We start from the raw sequence: 12,900 nt of genomic DNA on the forward strand, positions 1-12,900 counted from the left end.
ATGGATCTGGATGTTCTTCCCTCTCAGAGTTGATTTCCCTGAGAGTGAGGTTTAAGTAAAAACTCTCTTCCTCTCCTTCTTATAGGAGTTTTCTTCCCCTCCCCTTCCTGTGTGAATCTTTGTGTGAGAAAGATTATTCTATTTGGTCTTTCTTTTCCCCCTATTTACACATTACATTTTCCCAACATATTAATATACATAGATTGCTATAAATACAGTCCTTATAGAAGAGAGTTTGAATAAAAGGAAAAGATAAGATTTTTCTCCTTTTCCCTTTCCTTCATATTTACCTTTTCAGGTATTCCATGCTCTTTGTTTTTCGATATCGAACTTTCCACAGAGCTCTGGTCTTTTCTTTGCAAAAACTTGGAAATCTTCTATTTTGTTGAATGCCCTTACTTTCCCTTGGAAGTATATAGTCAGTTTTGATGGGTAACTAATTCTTGGTTGAAGGCCCAGCTCTCTTGCCTTTCTGAAAATCATGTTCCATGCCTTATGGTCATTCAGAGTGGAACTTGCAAGGTCTTGTGTGACCCTGATTGACATTCCTTTATATCTAAATTGTCTTTTTCTGGCTTCTTGTAAGATTTTTTCTTTTGCTTGAAAGCTTTGGAATTTGGCAATTACATTCCTGGGAGTTATCTTTGGGGAATTTAGTGTAGAGGGTGTTCTGTGAGCTCTTTCAGTGGCTGTATTGACCCTTTGTTCTAGAATCTCTGGGCAATTTTCTTTGATTATCTCTTGTATCATGATGTCGAGTTTGCTGTTTATCTGGCTTTTGTGGTAGTCCAATTATTCTTAAATTGTCACTTCTCCCTCTATTTTCCAAGTCTATGACCTTGTCGGTGAAATATTTTATGTTCTCTTCTAATTTCTTGGTCTTTTGGCTTTGCTTTATTAATTCTTGCTCATTTTCTTCCAGTTGGCTGATTCTGACTTTTAAAGCCTGGTTTTCCTTTTCAGTTTGGCCAAACTGTTTTTGTAGATGTACAAACGGTTTTGTAGATGTGTGAATTTCTTTTGCATTATTTCCCACTTTTCCTCCCAGAAGGCTTCCATCTTTTTTGATCATTTCTGATTCAAATTCTTCATGGGTTTGTGGAGAGTTTCCATTTCCTTTGGAGGGTTTTGGAGCATTTGCTTGTGTTTCCTCTTCTATCTCCTCTGTATTTTGTATTTTTGCTCCAGAAAATGTGTCCAAAGTCGCCCCCTTCTTCTTGTTTTTCTTGGAGTGTTGAGGCTTTTCTGTGCTATTTTCTATCTCTATCTGAGTGGGGAGGTCTAGCTTTTCTTATCTCTGTCTGGTGTTCAGAGGCTTTAGCCCCAGGCAAATTGTCCATTCGTGGGTGTTACTGCTCTCAGTTCCCTCCCAATGCTTCTTCATTGCCTTACTCCCATGCTCTGAGCCTGGCTTTGCACTGTCCCTGAGGTATCTCAGAGCCTTTGTGGGCCAGAGAGGCCTGCACTCTGAGGGGGGATGGGCCAAGGCTTCCCGGAGCTCTGAGGGCTCCTGATAGGATTAACTTCAGTTGGGCTGGATCGAGTGTGTCTTAATGCAGGGACCTTCCCTGAGACTCGGACGGAAGGATCCAGCCAGGGGGCTATGAGCTCCCCTCTGTCTCTCTCTGTTTCCTGGCTTTCTGGGTGCCCCCGTGACTGGCTCAGGTTGTTTTCAGGATGTGGCCTTCTGAATAGCTGGCCCTGAGGGTTACTGTTGTCTCAGAAGACCCTGCACTCTGAGGGGGGAGGGGCTGTGGCCTCCCTGGAGCTCCGAGGGCTCCTGATAGGATTAACTTCCCCTGGGTTGGATTGAGTGTGTCTTAAAGCAGGGACCTTCCCTGAGACTTGGACAGAAGGATCCAGCCAGGGGGCTACAGGCTCCCCTCTGTCTCTCTCTGTTTCCCTGCTGTCTGGGTGCCCCCACGACTGGCTCAGGTTGTTTTCAGGGTGCGGCCTTCAGAATAGCCGGCCCTGGGGTGCTTTTGCTGGCTCTTAGGTTCCCGTTGCTGCCTCAGACTCAGCGATCTGGGTTGGGGGGATGGGTCCTGGGACCTTCCTTCTGCCTATCCCTTAGATCCAAATGATCTTGGGTTCTGGCTTTTGGGGGGCCATACCTTTTGATCCAGGTCCAGGAGGAGGGTTCCCTGAATCTATCCTGTTGTTTGTTTTGAATTTCGGTGTCCTAGGAGCATACAGTTTGAGATCGGCAAGGAAGGGGTTTCTGGAGATCTGAACTTTATCTCTCTCTAAGCCGCCATCTTGACCAGAACCTCCCGTTTCCTCAAGACAATATAAAGGCAATGAGTACCTTTGGGGTGGGGCAGGCAACCCAAACATTAAGAAGTATAAAAGGAGTTGACAAAGAGAAATGGAAGAACAAGAAATAAATTTCATTAATTTCAGAAGACTGATTTTGCTTTGGGGATTTTCTCTGCAATATAGTATACAAAGATTAAATTTCACTCTCCCCTAATTGTGAAGATTAAATTGTAACCCCTGCCTATTTTTAGATTTTAATCACCAAAAGTGTAAACACCCTACTTAAAAGTTGAGTAGGAAGATCTGCCCATTTTTTTATTTAATCACCAAAAGTGTAAATACCCCATTCACACTTGAGTGGGGGAAGTCTGTGACTCACATGTGCGATAGTGGGTGACAAATCAGAATCGACTGACTGCCTCCTGGGCAGTTCTAAATCAGGGCTTCAACTGTGATTGGTGGGTGTAGAATTAGGGGAAGGAACAGGATGTGATGCAAAAGGAAGTGTCTTTAAAAGGGAGTGACAACTTCCTGAATGAATTCTACTGGCAGTTCTTCATTCTTTGGAATAGAGCCTGGACCCAAGACTATGTTCCTGGTGAGGCTGTTCTAAAATCTCTTCCTTTGAACTGACACATGATGAGTGAAAAGCTGACTCTTAACTGCTGGATTTTCTGAAAAAAAAAAAAAAAACTAACCTCAGGAGAGACTTACCTCTTGAGAGAGACTTCCCTAGTTCCTTGGCTTTGTCAAGGCCTAAGGACTAATTCTCCCTGCTGGGGTTGAGCCAGGGGTCGAAAGTAAATTACTTAATGCTTAGGCTAGATACCTTACCTTATCCTCTATGATTTTCTTAATTCACTCTTTCTACATTTTGTAAATAAGTTGTAAATTAATCTCTTTGGAATAAATTAAATTCCTGGCAACCACACTCTTAAATAACCCAGACCAACTCTTTTAAAATTAACCCCTTCCCCCCTTATAATTATCAAAGGTTAGTTATTAATAAAATGATACATAAATATTTACACATATGTATAATAATCTATGCATACACATTACATATGCTATATGTTTTATTTATGTATAATTATATCATATATATTATATATGTCTACAATTGAATTTGAAGTGTATAACGCAAGTTGGCCATCTTTAAAAGAATTAGCAGTTGAATCAATCAATCAGTCAAGAAAACATTCAACAAACATTTATCAACTACTTACTAGGTTGTTAGGCACTGTGCTAAGTGCTAGAGACTTAAAATATGCACAATGTACTACTTGCCCTCTACATTCTAATGGGGGAAACAACACGTATAAATCAGAATAAACAAAATAGAGAAGATAAAAGGTAAATTTAAAGGAAATAGCACTAGCAGTTGAAAGGGCCAGAAAAATCACACTTGAGCTTTATCTTAATGGAAGCCAAGGATTCTAAGAGTTTGAAGTTAAAAAGAGGGAGAACAGTCCAGCCATGGAGAACATCTACTGGAGTGTTGTGTTCAAGGAACATCCAAACCCAAAGAAAATTCTGCTAGCAGACAAGATGACAGTGTCAACATCTGAACTGAAGGCTCAAACAACCCGGATTACTTCCTCTGAAGGAAGAAAAGTCACAGAGCAAGTAGGAGAAATGGCTCATTTTCATGACTTCTATTTCCTTGATGAATTGAATAACAAAGAGGGATGTGGTAGGCACTGTCTTGCCCCAAGCTCACCAATCAAAGAACTCCCCCAGAAGGCTAGATGAGTGAAGATAGAAGGGGAAGGTAGGAATAAGAGTTTGACAGTTGTGGTACAAGATATGAAATGTCCTTTGCATTCCTCAAGGGCATGGTGGCAAAATCCATTACACCCTATCAAACACCTTAGATTCCTATCCTAATGGTAGTGGGTCAGTGTCATCATTTCTTTATAGGATAGATAGCACATTCCTCAAATGCTTGTAAAATTTGGTGACTATTTGCCTAGATTAATTCAAGAGGGGCCCCAATAATGCTTCATTCCACTCCTGTCTCCACTAGCTGAACTCCTTTGATTTTTCCTTCTAAACCCTTTCGCCTCTTTCCTTTCTCCCTTTTCTACCTGCTTCAAGCTTTTCTTTATGTGTTCTCTTGAGTTTATGTAAGAGTTCTAAAAGAAAGTAAGTAGGCTAGATCTCAATGGTTAACCATTGAGTTGAATTTAGGGGCTTTCAGTGTTCTTCCTTTATCTGGAGAGAGATTTCCTTCTCTAGCATTTCCCTTTTTTTGCTTGTTGATCCTCTCCAGCTGTTTTTGCTTCTGATCACCTGATCTCAATTCTCCTTTGTTGTCTCTGCTTCCCCCTAAATCCTGGTCCTTTTGTTTCCCCATTCAACTTGGACTCTTGACTGCCAGTATATTTTTGTTTCTTTGCCTGAGCTTTTGTCTTTGCCGTTTTTTTAACTTTGGATTGAGTCCTCTAAACAAAATGACTTTTAACACTGCTCAGGGCATAATTTGTATCCTGTATTGTGAGAAAATGAAAGGCAGTGAGGTATAGTGGATAGAGAGCTGCTCTCAAAGCCAAGAAACCTGAGTTCAAGACTAGAACCTGAAACATATAGCTGTGTGTGACCCTGGCCAAGATATTTGATCCCTTAGTGCTTCAGACAAGTCTCTAAGACTTGAAGAGAAGATGCTGACCTGCTTTGGTAGAAATGATCACTAGATCATTTCCCAGACCACAAGTCTGGTCCCTATCTATCTGTCCCTATGACAGGAAATGAACAAGCAGTTATGAAATAGAGCTGAATTTAGTCTTGCAGATGAATGTGAAATACTTTCTGACCCATAGACATTTCTCATCAGCCAGGCCAATACTCAAGTACTCTGTACTCTATGGAAAAACAAAAGCAACAAACTCTTGTGATGTTCTAATATCTTTAGTCCTTGGACATCCTACCAGGATGAGTTAAAGGATGATGGATGGAAGGATCTTGGTTTGCGGAACTGGGATCTGGATTTTGCTTTGAGTCAGGAAAATGTAATAATCAAACACCTATACAGTTTTTGGTAGGTACAAACCAAAAAATATATAATTTATCTGCCAGAGATACAAGAAACAATTTTTGAAAGTCAGAAACAACCTTTAAGGATATCTCTGATTAAAAACACAAAGCAAGGGGCAGCTAGATGGCTCAGTAGATTGAGAGACAGGTCTGGAGATGGGAGGTCCTGGTTTCAAATTTGGTCTCAGACATTTCCTAGATGTGTGACTCTGGGCAAGTCATTTAATTCCAAGTGCCCTTACTGCTCTTCTGCCTTGGAACTAATATACAGTATTGATTCTAAGAAAGAAGGTAAAGGTTTAAAAAAAATCAAGCAAACAAACAAAAAAACTTCTTTATCTATTTAGGGGGTAGGCTGTACCAAAGCAAAGCTATGAAATTTATCTTTAGTGTTCTCCACCCTATTTCACTTTGTAGAATTTCTATCTCTCCTTCTGGCATGTATCATCCAATCCCTTTTCCTAGGTCTCATTTCCTTTTATTCTAAGCTGGTTGCCAATTTATGTACCCTCTTGGGGTCATTTTCAATTTAATAGGGGATAGAAAGAAATTTTTTTGGAACTGAATTACAGGGGCTATGATGCATTAGAGTGCTATTTTGGGACAAGAACCAGGGTCCTTACCTTAAACCACATCATCTACTAGGTTGTTTGCAAGGCCAGCCCAGACTAACAGGACTAAAATGATCTGTTTCAGCACTGATGATCTATTTCAGCATTGACTAAGCAGGACCAAAAGATCCCTCATGTTTAGTCATGCTTCTTTTCTTTGTCCTCAGGGTCAACAGATAGTAGTAGGAAGAGTGTGATGAAGTAGCAAACAATTCCTTATTTCATTGACCAGATCTTTTTAAGTCTCCAAGGAATAGAAGTAGGGAGAACTCTCTCTCCAAGGACAATTGTCCCTGAAAATAGCAATAGCTAAAGGGATAATTTAAGAAGATAAAAAGAAGGGCTTGGAATAATTATTATTAGGGAATGGGGGGAAATGGATATAGCTAAAGAAATTATGGAAGAAAAATACAATAGCCCCATAGGCAAATCGGAAACAACAGTTAAATTGTCCCACTATTTGGAGGAAATTCATTGGGGGCTGATGGGAAAGAAATGAATCAGACAAGTGTCAAATGGTAGGGTAAGAAAGATCAGGTAAAATTAGAGGGTAATGTGATCATAAATACATGAGGAAAACAGTGTGGTAAAGGAGAAAGAATACTGGATTAAGAATATGATGACACTGGATTTGAATCCTGACTTATTCATGTGATCTTGAATGAGTTTTTTCTCTTTGGGGGACCTTAGTTTCCCTCATAATAAAAGGAAAGGGTCAGACTAGATGATCTTTAAGCAATATGATTTTCTGTATTTACACTGATTTATCTATACACTAACCCAGTGCCCTCTTTGTGAGACAGCTTCACAGCATTGGGGGGTCTGTGGATAGCCATCTGTTCTGTGGCCTCAAATAGCCCTATACACAAACCAACTGAACTAAGCACATATAACATTTGGAAGGGGAATGAGTAAATTAGAGCCAGATGACAAAAAGGAAGCATAGCTAAGTAAATAAATGGGGAAAGTGCCATTCAATTGCAGCCTTGGAATAAACCAATTTAGGCAATCTAAATGAAATATGTCAGTGGGATCCTCTGAATGAAAAATAATTGGATAACTCCTGCTATCCTAAATGAACATTGTTGATTTGATCCCATCCCTAAAAGCCTCCAAGAATCTAAAGCACCCAGGCAGTTCTTGATTCAACTGAGCAAATACAACTTCTGCATGCATCCCCAGATCCTAAAAACTCTCCAAAAGAAAATTTGTTTCCAACTAGAGCATAGGCTGACCAAGTGGGATGAAAGAGGGAACCAGAGCTTGGAGAAAGGAAAAAAATTCTTTAGTTCATCTTTTGTGACACTTACACTAAAGCAAAACCGGAAGCATATGTACTAATAGATATCCATTTACAGAGCATTCTGTGCTCTTACCCAGTCAATCTGTCCACCTTCCTCATGAAAAAAAAAACTTTGGTAGGAACTCAAAAATGCTTTTGCCTTTATTTGAGAGCACAGAATATTTAAAAAAAACATCCTGTGAAATCCTTGTTAAAACAAAAGATGCTGCTACTTTTCAGTGAGGAAGACACAGGTGCTGGTAATCTAAATTAGGAGAGGTTTTTTTGGGTGGAGAGGTGTATGGCCTCTATACAACACTAGGAGACACTCAATGAAAAAGCCAACTTCTCTGGGGTTTTTAGAGAATTTTCTAGATCTACCCCTTTACTCTCTTTTTGGTGACAATGATCTTCTAGCTATTATAGGGGTGTGATCTATCTGGATTTATCCAATTAATTTCTTGACTCTCCTCATCTGTCAGAAAACTGTCCTCTTCACTTTGGGCTTGTGTTTCATTGCATCCTAATCCCTGACCACATGGATTTATCCACATGAATAAGTCAGGGACATATCTAAGATTCAAACCCAGGATCATGACCTAATGGAGTTTACCATAAAAATATGTCTTGACTGTATACAGTATTTTACTTATTGTCATAGATTTGAAAATAACAAATCAAATATTATAAAACATATCTATCAGTCTATATGCCTTTAGTTTTCCCAAGCCTAGAAAATACTTAAGAAGCCTATAGGTCTGTTTTGTTTTTTTTAAACCCTTACCTTCCATCTTAAAATTAATAGTGTATATTGGTTCTAAGGCAAAAGAATAGTAAGGGCTAGGCAATGGGGGTTAAGTGATTTGCCCAGGGTCACACAGCTAAAGAAGTGTCTGGGGCCAGATTTGAACCTAGAACCTCTTATCTCCAGACCTGGTTCTTAATCCACTGAGTCACCCAGCTGTCCCCAGGAGTCTATAGTCTTGTCCTTAATCTAGGAGCTCCTGGACATAGTTGCAGATGCATGGATTCAGTCATTCTCACTGGCAGCTGCATGAGTCTCCCATCTATTCTTTTTATGGTTTCCTCAAGGGACAATATCCAGTCAAGAAGGGGAGCCCTATGCCTGGGACTTTGATTTCTCGTCCATTAGCTTTGCCTCAGTCAATATGCTTTTAGCATGTTTGCTCATTGATTGGTTTGATCATTCCATGTGGTTTTTTTCTTGGTCATTGTTCATAGCAGTGGGGATAAAGGGCTGACCTAGACATGGAAAAGAAATTCTTTTGGTTGTAGTTCCTTCCTCTCCTTGAGGTACCCACCATTCCTTCAAAGTCTACCTAGATGTATTCTCTGTCATTTCTGCCTTTTCTTTTTTTGTATTATGGTTTTTGTTGGTTTAATCTTGTCTTGACTTTATGAGTGGGGAACACTTAAGGCAAACAGAAATGGCCTAGAGCAAGAGGTCAGAGAAAGAAGAAGTGGCAGTCATGGAAAGCTTTTTGAATGAAGTTTGCTTTGAATTGAATTTTGGAGAATTTGGAGGATTAGGACAACTCTAGAGAAAGATATTAGAGACAGCATGAGATATGTACTTTTTTTGGGGGGGGAGGAGAAGATCTGAGTTATTTGAATTGGTGTTTTCAAATGTACTTCCACTGGCCAGGCCACTTTGTTGGAATGGTAGCACAGGTCCTAGTCCCCGTGTCCTAGTCACTAGGGATGCTATTATCAGTTGGGCATTATCCGTAACAAGGATTTGTGTGATCTTCATGTGTCTGGGCTTTCATTTTCTCTTATATAAAATGCAAAACGAAAGGGTTAACACAATGATCTTTAAGGTCCTTCAAATTTCTAAGTCTTAGGATGTTATGATCAGACTAGATAACAGCAGGAGTTTTACTTCTTGGCTCAAGATTTAGACTATACTAAGTGGTGCTGTGAATAGAATGTTGGGCTTGGAGTCAAGAAGGCTCATCTTCCCAAGTTCAAATCTGGCCTCAGACACTTACTAGCTATGTGAACCTGAGCATGTCAGTTAACTTTGCCTCAGTTTCCATATCTGTAAAATGTAAAATGAGCTGGCTAAAGAAATGGCAAACCATTCTAGTATCTTTGCCAAAAAAACCTCACATTGAGCCATGAAGAATCAGACATGATTTAAAAACAACTAAATAACAATGCCAATAGCTAGGTGGTTCAGTGGATAAAGGCAGGAAAACCCAAGTTTAAATCCAGTCTCAGACACTTACTAGCTGTGTGACCCTGGGAAAGTCATTTAACCCTTTTCTTGCAATTTTCTCATCTATAAAATGAGCTGGAGAAGGAAATGGCAAACTACTCCAGGATCTTTACAAAAAAAACCCCAAATGGGGTCATTAGAATTGGACATGACTGAAAAGACTGAACAAAACAAAACAAAAAACAATGCCCTTGGAAAATCTAGTGGCCTGATTTAACAGGAATGTGCTTGACCTATGTTGTGGAAATAGAGTCTAGATTTAGAGGTTAAAGGGACTTTCGAAATCATTTGGAGTATTCCCTGGTAGGATCCAGACTTGGAGAAAAGTAGAGTATACCATGTATTGCTCAAAAAAGAGCTTATCTTCCAATGATGCTGGAAGACTGGCCACTCAGATTCTTCCGTGTGCCAAATCTCCCACCAGAGGAGATGATCTCCAAAAACTTCCCTTGACTTGTTAACATCCACACACAATCATCCTGTTAATTTCTGCAGCCTGAATGATTGGGGTCATAAATTCTAGTGAATTCATTCTCTTTTGCCTGAGTACTGGTTCCATGAGAAGTTTACAGTGAACAGAGTCCAGAACAAACAGCACAGGAATTTTTTGATGGCTTCAAACAGCATCCTCTGAAACAGTCCAAGAGTAGACCAGAACTCTGACCAACTTGTGATTTTCTCTTATGGGGTTCTTTTGCCGCCTGCTGACAGAATGACTTCATTACAGCTCCCAATAAATGAGAAACACACTATTTGCTATATTTGTTATTTTCTTGTCCTAAAATAACTCTAAGAACATAGAAAGGAAGTGTGGTTTAAATACATTGAATAAATTAGAATGGAATTAGGGAAGTATTGATTAAGTAAGTTTTCATTTTTATTATTTTTTAAATTGTGTATTTAAATATGTTCAGGTCCAAATCTGTCATTTCATAGAATTCCTAGTATAGAATTTACCTTATAAATTAAGATAAGCAATTTTTCTGTAGCATATAGTATGATAAGCAATAAATGCTTATTAAATACCTACTGTTTACCAGATTTGGAATGGCAAAAATCAGTCCCTGTTTTCAAGTAGTTCACAGTCTAATGAGGAAGATGCTATGAAAACAGCTAGATACAAACAACTATTACTCAGGATGAATTGGAGACAATTATAGAAGAAAGACCATAGTATTAAGAGATACTGGGAAAATCTTCTTGTAGAAGGTGGGATTTTAATGGGGATTTGAAGGACATCAGAGAAGCCGAAAGTTGGAGATGAGGAAAGAGAGAATTTGGGGCATGAGGAATAGTCAGTGAAGAGACTTAGAGCCTCAGAGATGTGAGAAAGACTAAGAAGGCAATCTTAAAAAAGTTTTCCAGCAGTGAAGAGAAATTAAATGACTTGCCCCTGATCACCTATCCAGTGAATGTCAGTCAGGGATCAAATACAGATTTCATGGATTCCAAGGCTTTAACTCAATCCACTATGCCACGGATTTTCTTTGAGAATGAAAATCGTTCATGTGGTTCTTTTTATGAGGCTTCCTTTTATCTTTGTTTGCTAATATTGTTTTTTTTTAGTTTGAATAACAATTTTATTTAAAACAATCTGTTATAAACAGCTCATATGTTAAAGTATATAATACATTGAACACATTGATTTCAAACTATTGTGATAGAGACACGAAGAGAGAGGTTTTGCAGGACTTGTGGACCAAGATGCAGGGCTGGAGATCTAGCTCTAGATGTCAGTCAACAGAAGATTCCAACAGAATATTCCCAGGAGGGGTAGTTGGGGCTTTTGCTGGCCACACTGGGAAGAGAAACTTGGCTTTTGGACTTGGTCTCTGACTGGAAGTCACACTCTCTTTCCCTGGGTTTGAGACTGGCTGAAAGACTTTTGTGAAGCTGATTTGTTTTTTGGGGTTTCTCTGGTTCTGAGCAGTTGAAGTTGACACTGAAGAAGAGATTTCTTGGTGAAGAAGAAAGAAGATTCAAACACTTGTCCTCCATCTCCCTAACTGTCTCAGAATCACAGTTTGTAACTGGACTACTTCCTCAAACCTTTCTAAAATTATCCCCGTAGTCTAGGGAAATCCTCATCCCTCTTACCTCAGTTTCCCATCATGTTATCCCAATAAACCCCCCTGACTGAGAAAGCAACTAGAGTATCTTTATAGTTCACTCAGGAGGGAGGGAAGAAGCAAAGACTTCAAGAAGATTTGGGAGGTGAGGGAGGCAAAAGGGAGAGGTTGGTTAAGGGAGGGAATGAGGGAGGAAGGGGGATAGGAAATAGATTGATCCATCAGCAATCAGTAGGGATCAGTTGTCAAACCCCAGAGTATCCTCCAGTATCTATCTACAGCAGTATTCCCTGTGTACCAGCATCCCTGTGTGGCATCCCCCAGCACTTATCATTCCTACCTCCATTATAAATAAGCCTTATGTTCCTATAGTAGCTCTCTCTATACACAGCCAGCCAGAGAACAGTTTATCCTCTCTATTTCAACAAGTAACAGTTTCCAGCCAGTTTACATCTTTATTACACTATCCTACTTGTCTGTGCTTCATTTAATTACTTTCTGCTATCTTTTATACATTTAAAAATTCTTTTATGATCTTTTTTCTTTGCAACACTAATACTATTTCCCTTTCCCTCAGTCCTAACTGAGAAGAGAAAAAAGCTCCTTTTACAAGATAAACACAGAAAGGAAAATTAAATCCAAAGTCAATCATATGTATCTTGTTCTGCAGTTCACATCAGGAAATAAAGTAGTAATGCATTGTTTGCTGATGTTGTGATGTTTATAATACATTTTTTAAAAAAAGACCCTTATCCTCTAAGTAACAACTCTAAGACCAAAGTGATTAAGGTTATGTGATTTGCCCAGGTCACAAGTTAGGAAGTCTGAAGCAGAATTTGAACCCAGGTCCTATCAACTCCAGGCCTGGTACTCTGTCCTCTCTGTCACCTAACTGCCTGGATGATATATACTTTTTATTTTATTTTAAAATTTTAATTATTTTAAAAAATTTCCCATGGTTACATGATTCATGTTTTCTCCCTCACCCCCCCCCCCCCATCCTTCCTCCCTCCCAGAGTTGACAAATAATTCCACTGGGTTATACATCCGATAATACGTTTTCAAAATTAAGTTGCTATTTTAATAGTGAGCATCTTCTCTGAATCTGAATAATTGATTCTGTAATTAAAGAACTGACATTATAAAGAATAATGTGTGAAGGGGAAGTGTCTTTTTTAAACAACAACAACAAAGAAAAAAACTGTGACCTCCAATTTACAACTGAGGAAAATAAGGCGCAGAGCTATGAAGTCAGTGATATGTCCACAGTCAAATGGCAACTAAACAATGGAACTAGGTCTGTCCCTAAGACAAGGGATACTTCCACTATGCCACAGTAATCACACAAAATAATGCCACCCCCCCCACTAAGGCTTTCATGGTCATTTGGTCTTTAGGCTCTAG

The sequence above is a fragment of the Monodelphis domestica genome, chromosome 3 (genome assembly GCF_027887165.1).
Source record: "Monodelphis domestica isolate mMonDom1 chromosome 3, mMonDom1.pri, whole genome shotgun sequence".
NCBI classification, from domain to species: Eukaryota; Metazoa; Chordata; class Mammalia; order Didelphimorphia; family Didelphidae; genus Monodelphis; species Monodelphis domestica.